The sequence below is a fragment of the Mobula hypostoma genome, chromosome 5 (assembly GCF_963921235.1).
Source record: "Mobula hypostoma chromosome 5, sMobHyp1.1, whole genome shotgun sequence".
In the NCBI taxonomy this organism is placed as follows: domain Eukaryota; kingdom Metazoa; phylum Chordata; class Chondrichthyes; order Myliobatiformes; family Myliobatidae; genus Mobula; species Mobula hypostoma.
The window spans coordinates 16,739,235-16,750,858 of record NC_086101.1 but is presented as its reverse complement, the minus strand read 5'-3'; the positions used below and the strand labels follow the sequence as shown (position 1 = coordinate 16,750,858).

At 46.0% G+C, this 11,624-nt stretch overlaps 1 long non-coding RNA gene across 1 annotated transcript; it reads left to right on the top strand.

Moving 5' to 3' along the window:
- The first annotated feature begins 1,170 nt into the window (after positions 1-1,170).
- LOC134346131 (uncharacterized) lies at positions 1,171-11,276 on the top strand. The gene is made up of 3 exons (XR_010017836.1): positions 1,171-1,589; positions 8,512-8,615; positions 10,797-11,276. It is a non-coding gene; the product is annotated as an uncharacterized LOC134346131 (long non-coding RNA).
- Positions 11,277-11,624: the final 348 nt, after the last annotated feature.

Genomic DNA, 11,624 nt, shown 5'->3' with positions numbered 1-11,624 from the left:
CCTGTGTTCACATCCTCTCTATCTAGGCCTTTCAACATCTGATAGGTTTCAACGAGACCACCCCCCCACCTCGCCCGTTCTCCTACATTGCGGCGAGTACAGGCCCAGAGTTATCAATCACTCCTTATACAATAAGCTTTTTATTCTCAGTAACTCATCTCTAACATCAGCACATCACCCGATCCTGCTCTGTTAGGTGGGCTGGGATTAGGATGCACATTACAAACGTTTTTCAACGCTTGGTCAGAGCTACCGTGTGATAAAGAGGATCTGCTGATCTCTCAGTCTAGCTTGTCAGCGACCTGGCATAGGTTTAGCAGATTTTTAAGTTCATACGGATAGTTTCGGGGTCAGGGAGGGCTTACAGGTCGGGTTAGGGTTAAGGGACAACGATGTGGGGGAGTTAGAGGTCAGCGCCCCACTGCACACTCAAGGGCCAGCAACGTGGACGGGTGACGAAGGACGTCCGTGGATATTGTGCTGTTCCAGACCTGTGACTCCACGCAAGCAGGAGGCACGAGGACTGGTCAGTTGGCAGGCCCGGAGCTCGAGCCTGGAGCTCGGGGTCTTGTCATCAGCTAGTCCGGGGAGGTCGGTACCAAATTTCGGAGCCTGGAGTCAAGGAATTGAAGCCAGATGACGGGAAATCTGTCCTGGAGTCAGAGGACTGTGCGGGCATGAGGGTGGGAGGGAGGAAAGGAACCTGTTTTGCTGTTGTCGCTTCATTGCTGCTGATGATTGTGGGCACGCTCTGCTGGCGCTGGAATGTCTGCTGACACTTGCAGTCTGCCCCCACAGCAGGCCCCAAGGTCGCGTTGGTTGTTAATGCTAACGACACATTTCGCTGTGTGTTTCAATGATAAATGAATCTGAATCTGAACTGTCTCTGTAATGGTAACATGATATTCTGTAATCCGTTCAGTTTCCTTATTGTGCTAACTCAATGTACTGATGCACAGAATGATCTGCCTGGCTGGCAAGCAAGCAAAACCTTTTCCCTGTGTCTCGGAATGTATGACAATAATAAACAAGTGGCCAATGATTTTAGAAGCAAATTCTATTCATAACAGAACACACAGGAGTTACCATAATTTGGCAGACGTCTTCAGTGACATTTATTGTGTCAACAAGATAATACATTCTATGTACAAAGCATCAGAATATTGCGGGGCAGTGACTCAGAGACCAGACCCTCTGTCTCCAGTAGTAGGAAATCATTAGACTACACTCTTTCCCCTACAGTCTTTGCAGTGGCTGCACTGAGCTTCAATACGTCTGTCAGCATGTCCGCATGGACCCTGGAACGTACGAGTCAGCCGGCATTACCTTATGGAATATCTCGTTATACTGGGAGACCAGACTGCACCCTTCAATGAGCCGAACCGGAACTGGGATCAGAACCGGGTTTGTTATCACTGTCACTGTCACTGTGATTTTCCAGCAGCAACGTTCGTTTCGCCTCCGTGCATTTGTCTGGAAGCTGCCCTTCCCAGGCCGTCCCTGCGAACATGCAGAGAGGAAAATTGTCAGCGTCATTCACCTTCAAACACCCCAGTCCTTCCAGCTAGTCTCGGAAGAAAATCCAAAAAGTACGTGCTCTATGTCAACAGTAAGAGAATCACGGTTAGCATAGAACATTATAGCACCGTACCAGCCCCTCAGCCCACGATGCTGTGCCAACCCTTTAACCTACTCCAAGATCAATCTGACCCTTCTCTCCCACATTCCTCTCTATTTTTCATTCATCCACGTGCCAATGTACCGGTCTCTTAAATGCCCCTAATGTATCTGCCTCTAGCACTGCCTCTGGTGGGGTGTTCCACTCACCCACCACCCTGTATAAAAATCCTGCCTCTGACTTCCCTCTATACTTTCCTCTCAACATTATAAATTAGCCACTTTTTGCCCTGAGGAAAAGTCTCTGGCTGTCTACTCGGGGATCAGCTGTACTGGATTGGGTGTCATGTAATGAACTCGAGGGAAAAGATGAAATATGAAAGCAAGCTAGCAAAAAAATACCGAAGTGGATAGTAAAAGCAGGTTAAAGATAAAAGAGAGATGAGAGTAGATATCGGACCGCTAGAAAACAAGGTGGGGGCCAAGGAGATGGCAGCTGAACTCAAAGAGTACTTTGCATCAGTCTTCATTGTGGAAGACACTAGAACTGTGCCAGGTGTTGTATTGTGTGAGGGAAGAGAAGTGAGTGCAGTTACTATTACAAGGGAGAAGGTGCTCAAAAAGCTGAAAGACCTAAGAGTACGTAAGTCACCCAGGTCAGATAAATTGCACCCTAGGGTTCTGAAAGAGGTAGTGATATTGTGGAGGCACTAGCAATGATCTCTCAAAAATCACTGGACTCTAGCATTGTGGCAGAGGACTGGAAAATTGCAAATGTCACCTATTCTTTAAGAAAGGAGAAAGGCAGCGGAAAGGAAATTATAGACCTGTTAGCCTGACCTCAGTGGTTGGGAAGATGTTAGAGCCAATTGTTAAGGATGAGGCTATGGAGTACTTGGTGACACAGGACAAGATAGGACAAAATCAGCATGGTTTCATTAAGGGATAATCTTGCCTGAGTAATCTGCTGAAATTCTTTGAGATGATTACACGTAGCATAGATCAAGAAGGTGCAGTGTATTTTGTATATTTGGACTTACAGAAGGCCTTTGACAAGGTGCCACACATGAGGTTGCTTACCAAGTTAAGAGCCCAAGGTATTACAGGAAAGTTACTGGCATGGTTAGAGCATTGGCTGATTGGTAGGAGGCAGCGAGTGGGAATAAAAGGATCGTTGTCTGGTTGGCAGCCAGTGACGAGTGGTGTTCCGTAGGGATCGGTGTTGGGACCGCTTCTTTTTATGCTGCACATCAATAATTTAGATGATGGAATAGATGGTTTTGTTGCCAAGTTTGCAGATGATACCAAGATTGGTGGAGGAGCAGGTAGTGTTGAGGAAACAGGTAGACTGCAGAAGGATTTAGACAGATTAGGAGAATGGGCAAGAGAGCGGCAAATGAAATATAATGTTGGAAAATGCATGGTCATGCGTTTTGATAGTAGAAATAAATGTGTGGACTATTTTCTAAACGGGGAGAAAATCCAAACATCTGAGATGCAGAGGGACTTGGAAGTCCTTGTGCAGAACACCCTGAAGGTTAACTAGCAGGTAGAGTCGGTGGTGAGGAAGGCAAATGCCATGTTAGCATTCATTTCAAGAGGTCTAGAATACAAGAGCAGTGATTTGATGCTGAGGCTTTATAAGGTATTGCTGAGGCCTCATCTTGAGTATTGTGAACTGTTTTGGGCTCCCCATCTTAGAAAAGATGTGCTGGCATTGGAGAAGTGTCAGAGGGGATTCACAAGAATGATTCTGGGAATGAACGGGGTTATCATACGATGGCCCTGGGTCTGTACTCACTGGAATTTAGAAAGATGAGGGGTGATTTCATTGAAACTTTTCGATTGTCGAAAGGCCTAGGCATGGTAGATGTGGAAAGGATATTTCCCATGGTGGGGGAGTCTAGGATGAGAGAGAACAGCCTCAGGATAGGGGTTAGTCCATTTAAAACAGAACTGCAGAGAAATTTCTGTAGCCAGAGGGTAGTGAATTTGAATAATTTATTACCACAGGCAGCTGTGGAGGCCAGGTGGCTGGGTTTATTTAAGGCAGAGCTTGATTGCTTCTTGATTGGACACGACATCAAAGGCTCTGGGGAGAAAGATGGGAGTGGGGCTGAGGAAGGGAAAAAAAAGGATCAGCCATGATTGAATGGTGGAGCAGACTTGATGGGCCAAATGGCCTAATTCTGGTCTCATGGTCTATTTTAATTGCACTGCCCATTCCCATTCCAACATGTCAGTACATGGCTTCCGATACTATCACTATCAGGCCATTCTCAGGTTGGAGGAGCAATACATATTCTGTCTAGGTCACCTCCAACCAACATCAGTCACTTTACCTTCCTGTAATTTCTCCCCCTCCCCCTTCTGTGTTTTTCCATTCCCCATTCAGGCTTCCCTCTTACCTCTCCTCTTCTCTTCACTTGTCTATCACCTCCCCCGGTGCCCCTCCTCCTTCCCTTTCTCCCATGGCCCACTCTCCTCTCCTATCAGGTTCCTCTTCTTCAATTCTTCACCTTTTCCACCTGTTACCACCCAGCTTCTCATTTCATCCTCCCTCCCCCACCCACCTGCATTCCCTCCCCCCCTCACCTATTACCTTCTAGCCGGTACTCCTTCCTCTCCCCTTTCTTATTCTGGATTCTTCCCTCTTCCTTTCCAGTCCAGCTGAAGGGTCTCGGCCTGAATTACTGACAGAATTGCTCCTCTCCATAGATGCTGCCTGACCTGCTGAGTTCCTCCAGCATTGTCTGTGTGTGTCGCTCTGGGATTCCAGCAACTGCAGAAGTGCTTGTGGTTATTGTTAAAACTGGTGATATCATTCTGGAGGAACATTGTACCATTTCTTAATGCATGCATTACTAAATGACAATAAAAGAGGACTGCGTGTCCTCATAATCTAATTTAATCTAATCTTTGCCAAGACTTTGGCTGCAAAGGTTTGGAATTTACATCAGGATGTGTCTTATTCTGTGGGTGATTATGACTTGCTTTACGTCTTTATCTCTTCTTCCCATTTAGATTATGGAGGCCAACAATGTTAACATTTTTCAACATCATATCCTGTTTATACAAATGAGTTTAAAGAAAGTACATAGAGATAAAACACCTTCCACATTTTAAAATGCTTTTCTGTCAGGAATTTAACCCTCCAAGTAATAAGTGCATTTGAAAATGTTTCTTTTTTTCTCATTTTAAATCTTTTTTTATTAATTATTATTGAAGATCAACAAAAATACATTAAAGTATTTGAAAATTAACCAGGAAAGATAAACACGGCGGCTTTTTAAATTCCAAACAAGAGAAAATCTGCAGATGCTGGAAATCCGAGCAACATGCACAAGATGCTGGAGGAACTCAGCAGGCCAGGCAGCATCTATGGAGAAGAGTACAGGCAACATTTAAAACCAAGACCCTCAACAGGACGGTTTTTAATTTTCCCTAACCACAACACATGAAGCCCTTCAGTTCATCACGCTCATCCTGGCTCCCAGCAAAGGGAAATTTATAGTTTAAATGCTTAAAGGGCTATGGGCCAAATGTGGGCAGATTGGACTAGCTTAGATGGGCATCTGTGACGGGCCAAAGGGCCGACAAACTGGGCTGCATTGCCCTAGGACTCTGTATGGTGGGGGCCGGTAGAAATTTATGATGGGCATAGGTAGACAGCCAGTATCTTTATCCCAGGGCTGAGATATCTAACATTAGAGATCATGCATTCAAGCTAAGATGGGCTGAGTTCAAAGGAGATGAGTGGGGCAAGGTCTTTCACCCAGAGATTGGTTGGTGCCTGGAATACATTTCCAGGGTTGGTAGCGGAGACAAATGCAAGATTGATTTTAAAAAGGCTTTAGAGAATACAAGAGGTGCTCGTCACTGAGAACATTTAATTGATACTGGGAGCTTTGCCCCACTATCTCCCCTGGCTATGACAACCAAGTCCAGCTCCTGATTTGCATGTCTGGCTTAGCTACTAAGCCTGGGAGAGCCATTCCCACAGACAGGAGAAGGAGCAAAGGCGGGTTACTGGAGCCTTAAAGCCAGTCTCTTCGGGCAGGTGGGGCTTGTCAGTCGTGGTTGACAGCTGACCGAGGAGAGGGAAAACTCTGATCTCAAACCTCCACTCCCTTGCGGCTGTACCCACTCATGGGGAAGGCTTCGGGAGTAAACCACAAGGAAAAGTCCAGAGCCGGATTCCCGAAGGCAGTCCTACGTTGAGATCAACACCAACTGGCAACTCCTATGACACCGCTGGTGCCAGAGTGTATCGGTCTCTGCCATTCCTTTGGATTCATCGGCTGCATGGAGCGGGAGAGCCTACTGCATGGGTAATGGCTTACTCCCCACACTGTACCGCCCTGAGTTGCATATCACGTAGACGGCTAGGGTGCAGCATCCACGGTTGACCCTGACCAATGGAGGCCTCTAAAGAATACAAGAGGCACTTACATCAACACATGAGTATGAGGAGAATGAAGGGATAGGGACCATTGTGTAGGCAGAAGGGAATCATTTAGTTAGGCATTTAATTATTACTTTAATTAGTTCAACACATCACCGTGGGCCATAAGGTTTTCCTGCGCTGTACTGTTCTATGTTCCAGAAATCAGAATCAGAATCGGGTTTATGATCACTGACATATGTCATGAAATGTGTTGTTTTACACAGCAGTAGAGTGAAATGCACTAGAAGCTGCAATAAAAAGTATATTGTGGGCACATGGCCAAGTGGTTAAGGCTTTCGACTAGTGACCTGAAGGTTGTGAGTTCGATGCAGCGTGTTGTGTCCTTGAGCAAGGCACTTAACCACACAGTGCTCTGCAACGACACCGGTGCCAAGCTGTATGGGGCCTAATGTCCTTCCCTTGGATAACAGTGGTGTCGTGGAGAGGGGAGACTTGCAGCATGGGCAACTGCTGGTCTTCCATATAACCTTGCCCAGCCCTGCACCCTGGAGAGTAAAGACTTTCCAGGTGCAGGTCCATGGTCTCGCAAGACTAATGGATGCCTTAAAAAAAAGAAGTATATTTTTAAAATAAATAGTGCAAAAAAGAGAACATAAAGTGAGATATGGTTTATGGGTTCATAGTCCATTCAGAAATCTGATGGCAGGAATGAAGAAGCTGTCCCTGCAATGTTGAGTGCGTGCCTTCAGGCTCCTGTACCTCCTTCCTGATGGTAGTAATGAGAAGAGAGGAAGTGCTTGATGGTGAGGGTCCTTTTTGAGGCATCTCCCTTTGAAGATGCCGTGAGGGTGGGGAGGCTCGTGCCCAGGATGGACCTAGCTGAGTCTGACCTCTGCAGCTTTATCTGATCCTCTGCAATGATGCCACCATAACCGACGGTGATGCAACCAGTTCGAATGTTCTCCATGGCACGTCTGTAGAAGTTTGCTAGAGTGACAAACCAAATCTCCTCAAACTTCCAATGAAGTAGAATGGCTGCCGTGCCTTCTTTGTACTTTTATCAATATGGTGAGGCCCAGGATAGACCCTCTGAGACGTTGACGCCCAGGCTCCTGCTTTTCACTGCTGACCCCTTGATTTAAGACAAGGTTGGATAGATTTTTGCATAGTAGGGGAATTCAGGGTTATGGGGAAAAAGGCAGGTAGGTGGAGCTGAGTCCACAGTCAGATCAGCCATGATCTTATTGAATGGTGGAGCAGGCTCGACGGGCCAGATGGCCTCCTCCTGCTCCCATTTCTTACGTTCTTATGAGGACTGGTGTCTATTCTACTGACTTCCCTTTCCTGAAGTCTACACTTCAGGAAGGACTCTGTAAAGCTATCCCAGGGCAACTTATTCTCTCCTGCACATTCCCATCACTCCATTTTGATTTCCTTTACCTTGGACCTCAACAAGGGGCATTTTACACCGGCCAATCAATCGTTAGGTGGAAAGCAGAGCAGCTAACATCTGTATTCAGGGTCAGGGCAATGGAGCTATGAGGCAATAACCCCACTTGCTTCGTCGCCACAGAGCAAAGATAGCCTGCTTACATAATTCTGCCTTCACGGGATCTATTTTAGAGCTGCACAAAAATGTAGTTACTCGGGACCTGACATCAGATAATATCTAAACTCTGTCAGTAGCTGCACTGTTGTAACTTCAGACGCTGAACTGATGAAAGATGGATTGTCTGCTTTTAGATCACCTGTGTGATTCACTGAAGTTCGTCTGTGGATACTTTTACGTTCAACTACTCGCAGTGAAGCGTGAAATGTTTTTGGCAGGGGTTTAATACACTGCCCCTCAGAGATCGGGAATACCGGGTCCAAATTTGACTTGTATACCAGTAGACTGCTTCCTGATATTTCCCACGCCAGGAAGGGCAAGGCGATCAAGTGAGCGGCAACGGCAGGAGGAAGAGCAAGTTTAGGACAGGGCAGACTTTGAACCGAGCAACACAGCAAAACGCTGGAGGAACTCAGCAAATCAGGCAGCATCGATGGAGGGGAATGTACAGTCAACATTTAGGGCTCTGACCCTTCGTCAGGACGGGGAAGGGAGGTGCAGAAGCTTGAGTAAGAATGTAGGGGAAGGGGAAGGAGAGCAAACTGGCAGGTGATAGGTGAGTGGGTGAGTGGGTGAATGAAGTGAAAAGGTGAAAGGTGATGAGTGGAAGAGGTATAGGCTGAAGAAGAAGGAGTCTGATAGGAAAGGAGAGTGGCTCATGGGAGAAAGGAAAGGAGGGCGAGTGTCCCAATACAGTGAGGACACTTCACCTGAGAGTTTTTCGAGCTCTTGCACTGCATCTGGTGTTCTCAGTGCCTCCTCTACATCCATGACACCCGACATAGATTGGCAGACCACTTTGCTCAGTCCACCACGAAAGGCAGCATCTCCTGTTGGCCACCCATTTCAATTTGACTTCCCATTCTCATTCCAACAGGTTGGTCTCTGTGCTCTTCTACTCAGACTGGAGGAGAAACACTTCACCTTCCAGCTGGGTAGCCTCCAACCTGATGGCATAAACATCGATTTGTCTAGCTTCTGGTAAGTTCTCTCCCCTCCTTTCTTTTTCCACTCCCCATTCCGGTTCCCCTCTCACCCTTTCTCATCTCTACTCCAACCCATCAACTCCTCCTTCCCTTTCTTCCATGGTTGACCATCCATAACTGTGGCCTGAACGGCTGCATTCCTCCAGTATGTTGTATGTGTTGCTCAAGTTTTCCAGCACCTACAGAATCTCTCATGTTTAAGACATTGGATTGGCAAAGGACTCAAAAAAATTGCAACAATGCACTCTAAATATGACTACACTCAACTAGTTTTAGAAAATATGTTGACATTTAAAGGTTGGGAAAGCAGATGGGTGAGTCTTGGTTTACATTATAATGTTATTGTTTTTGACAATGCCCTTCAATGTGATGCCTATTTCAACACAACTTAAAACTACGCATAATTTTTAATAGTTCCCACAGCTCATAAACACAAACAATCCTAATCAACACATTGTACTCCCGACAAACAGCAGCCCCTGTCACCATAGTTATAGCGCTCATTACCTTGCCTGCTGCTTACAGCATGACCGGGTACGCAGACGCATAAGGGATAGGAGTAGGAACTGGCCATTCAGCCTGTGTCATTACTCAGTAAAGTCATAAAAGTCCTGATGCAGGGTTTTAACCTGAAGTATTAACCATTCAGGGGCACAACTGAGAGCATCCTGACTGGCTGCATCACTGTCTGGTATGGGAACTGTACCTCCCTTAATCGCAGGACTCTGCAGAGAGTGGTGCGGACAGCCCAGCGCATCTGTAGATGTGAATTTCCCACTATTCCTAGTCATAGTCATAGTCATACTTTATTGATCCTGGGGGAAATTGGTTTTCGTTACAGATGCACCATGAATAATTAAATAGTAATAAAACCATAAAGAGTTAAATAGTAATATGTAAATTATGCCAGTAAATTATGAAATAAATCCAGGACCAGCCTATTGGCTCAGGGTGTCTGACCCTCCAAGGGAGGAGTTGTAAAGTTTGATGGCCACAGGCAGGAATGACTTCCTATGACGCTCTGTGTTGCATCTCGGTGGAATGAGTCTCCGGCTGAATGATTCAGGACATTTACAAAGGCAGGTGTGTAAAAAGGGCCTGAAAGATCATTGGGGACCCGAGTCACCCCAACCACAAACTGTTTCATCTGTTACCAGCCGGGAAACAGTACCACAGCGTAAAAGCCAGGACCAACAGGCTCTGGGGAATCTTCTTCCACCAGGCCATCAGACTGCTTAATTCATGCTGTCACAACAGTGTTCTATGTTATACTGACTGTCCTGTTGTACATACTATTCATTATAAATTACTATAAATTGCACATTGCACATTTAGACAGAGACATAACATAAAGATTTTTACTCCTCATGTACATGAAGGATGGAAGTAATAAAGTCAATTCCATTCAATTCTATACATAGCTTGTTGACAGGGTGACAGGGTTGTGAAGAAGGCGTTTGCCACGCAGGCCTTTATCGGTCAGGGCACTGAGTACAGGAGCTGGGACGTTATGTCCAGTTGTACAAGACAATGATGCTCTTGGAGTTTCGGTCAAAGTTCAAAGCAAATTTATTATCAAAGTACCTACGAGTATGTCACCACATACAACCCTGAGATTCATCTTTCTTGCAGACATACTCAATAAATCCAATAACCACAAGAGAATCAATGCACCAACTGGACAGACAACCAGCATGCAAAATACAAAAACTGTGGAAGTACAAAAAGAAAGAAAGATAGCGATAATAAATAAATAAGATAAATATTGGGAACATGAGATGAAGAGTCCTTGAAAGTGAGTCGATAGGCTGTGGAAACATTTTAGTGATGGGGCAAGTGAAGTTGCGTTAAGTTATCCCTTTTGGTTCAAGAGCCTGATGGTTGAGTGGAAGTGACTGTTCCTGAACCTGGTGTGTGTGAGTCCAGAGTCTCCTGTACCTTCTTCCTATTGGCAGCAGCAAGAAGAGAGCATGATCTGGGGTGGGGGGGGGGGGTCTCTGCTGGTGACGGCTGCTTTTCTGTGACAATGCTCCGTGTAGATGTGCTCAGTGGTGGGGAGGACTTTATCCGTGATGGACTGGGCCATATGGATGTGGTGAGCAAGGATAAGTTGGGACAAAGGGCCCATTTCTGTATGGTATCATTCCGTGACTCTCTGACTCCTCTCCTTCTACAGGTGCTGCTCTACCCACTGAGTTCCTCCAGCAGATCATTTGCTGCTCCACATTCCAGGATTTGAACTCTCCGCGGCCTTCAACAGAAATCATAGCTGTGCTGACCCTGACTGGCCGGCAGCTTGTTAGTCATTCACATGGGAATAAGGGCAGGGGTGTAATCCTGGGGTAAATCCCTTCAAGTTCTCTTTGTTTCAGCAAACAGAGCCAGGAAGCTACTGGCTGGAAGGAGTAAGGCTGACGGCAAAGCTTACTTTGGACAGTACAGTCACATGTGGTTAGCAACAACACTTTGCAATGTAAGACTGGAGTTTGATTCCTGCCACAGTCCGTAAGGAGATTATAAATTCTCCTCGTGACCACGTGAGTTTCCTCCGGGTCTCCCGTTTCCTCCCACAGTTTGAGGATGTACAGTAGGGGTTAGGGATAGTGAGTCGTGAGCAGAGTATGTTGGCGGTGGAGGCGTGGCGACACTAACAGGCTGTCCAGTTCAATCCTCTTTGATTTGATTTGATGCAAATGACGCATTTTGCTGAATGTTTCGATGTGCATGTGACAAATAAAGTTAATCTCTCTTCATCTGTACTGCGCTCTTTTTGCACTACCTATGTTTTTTTAATTTTCTTATTGTAACTTAGGTAATTTTTTAATGTATTGCACTGCTGATGCCTTCCAGTGGAACCTGGATAAGCACAGGGGGCAAAGTATTAAGCAGGGTTGTTGGGGTAACAGTGGACCATGGAGTCACACAGTACACAAACAGGTCTTTTGGGCCTTCTGGTCCACATTAACCATCAGGTACCCATTTATCCTAATCCTGCATGATTTTT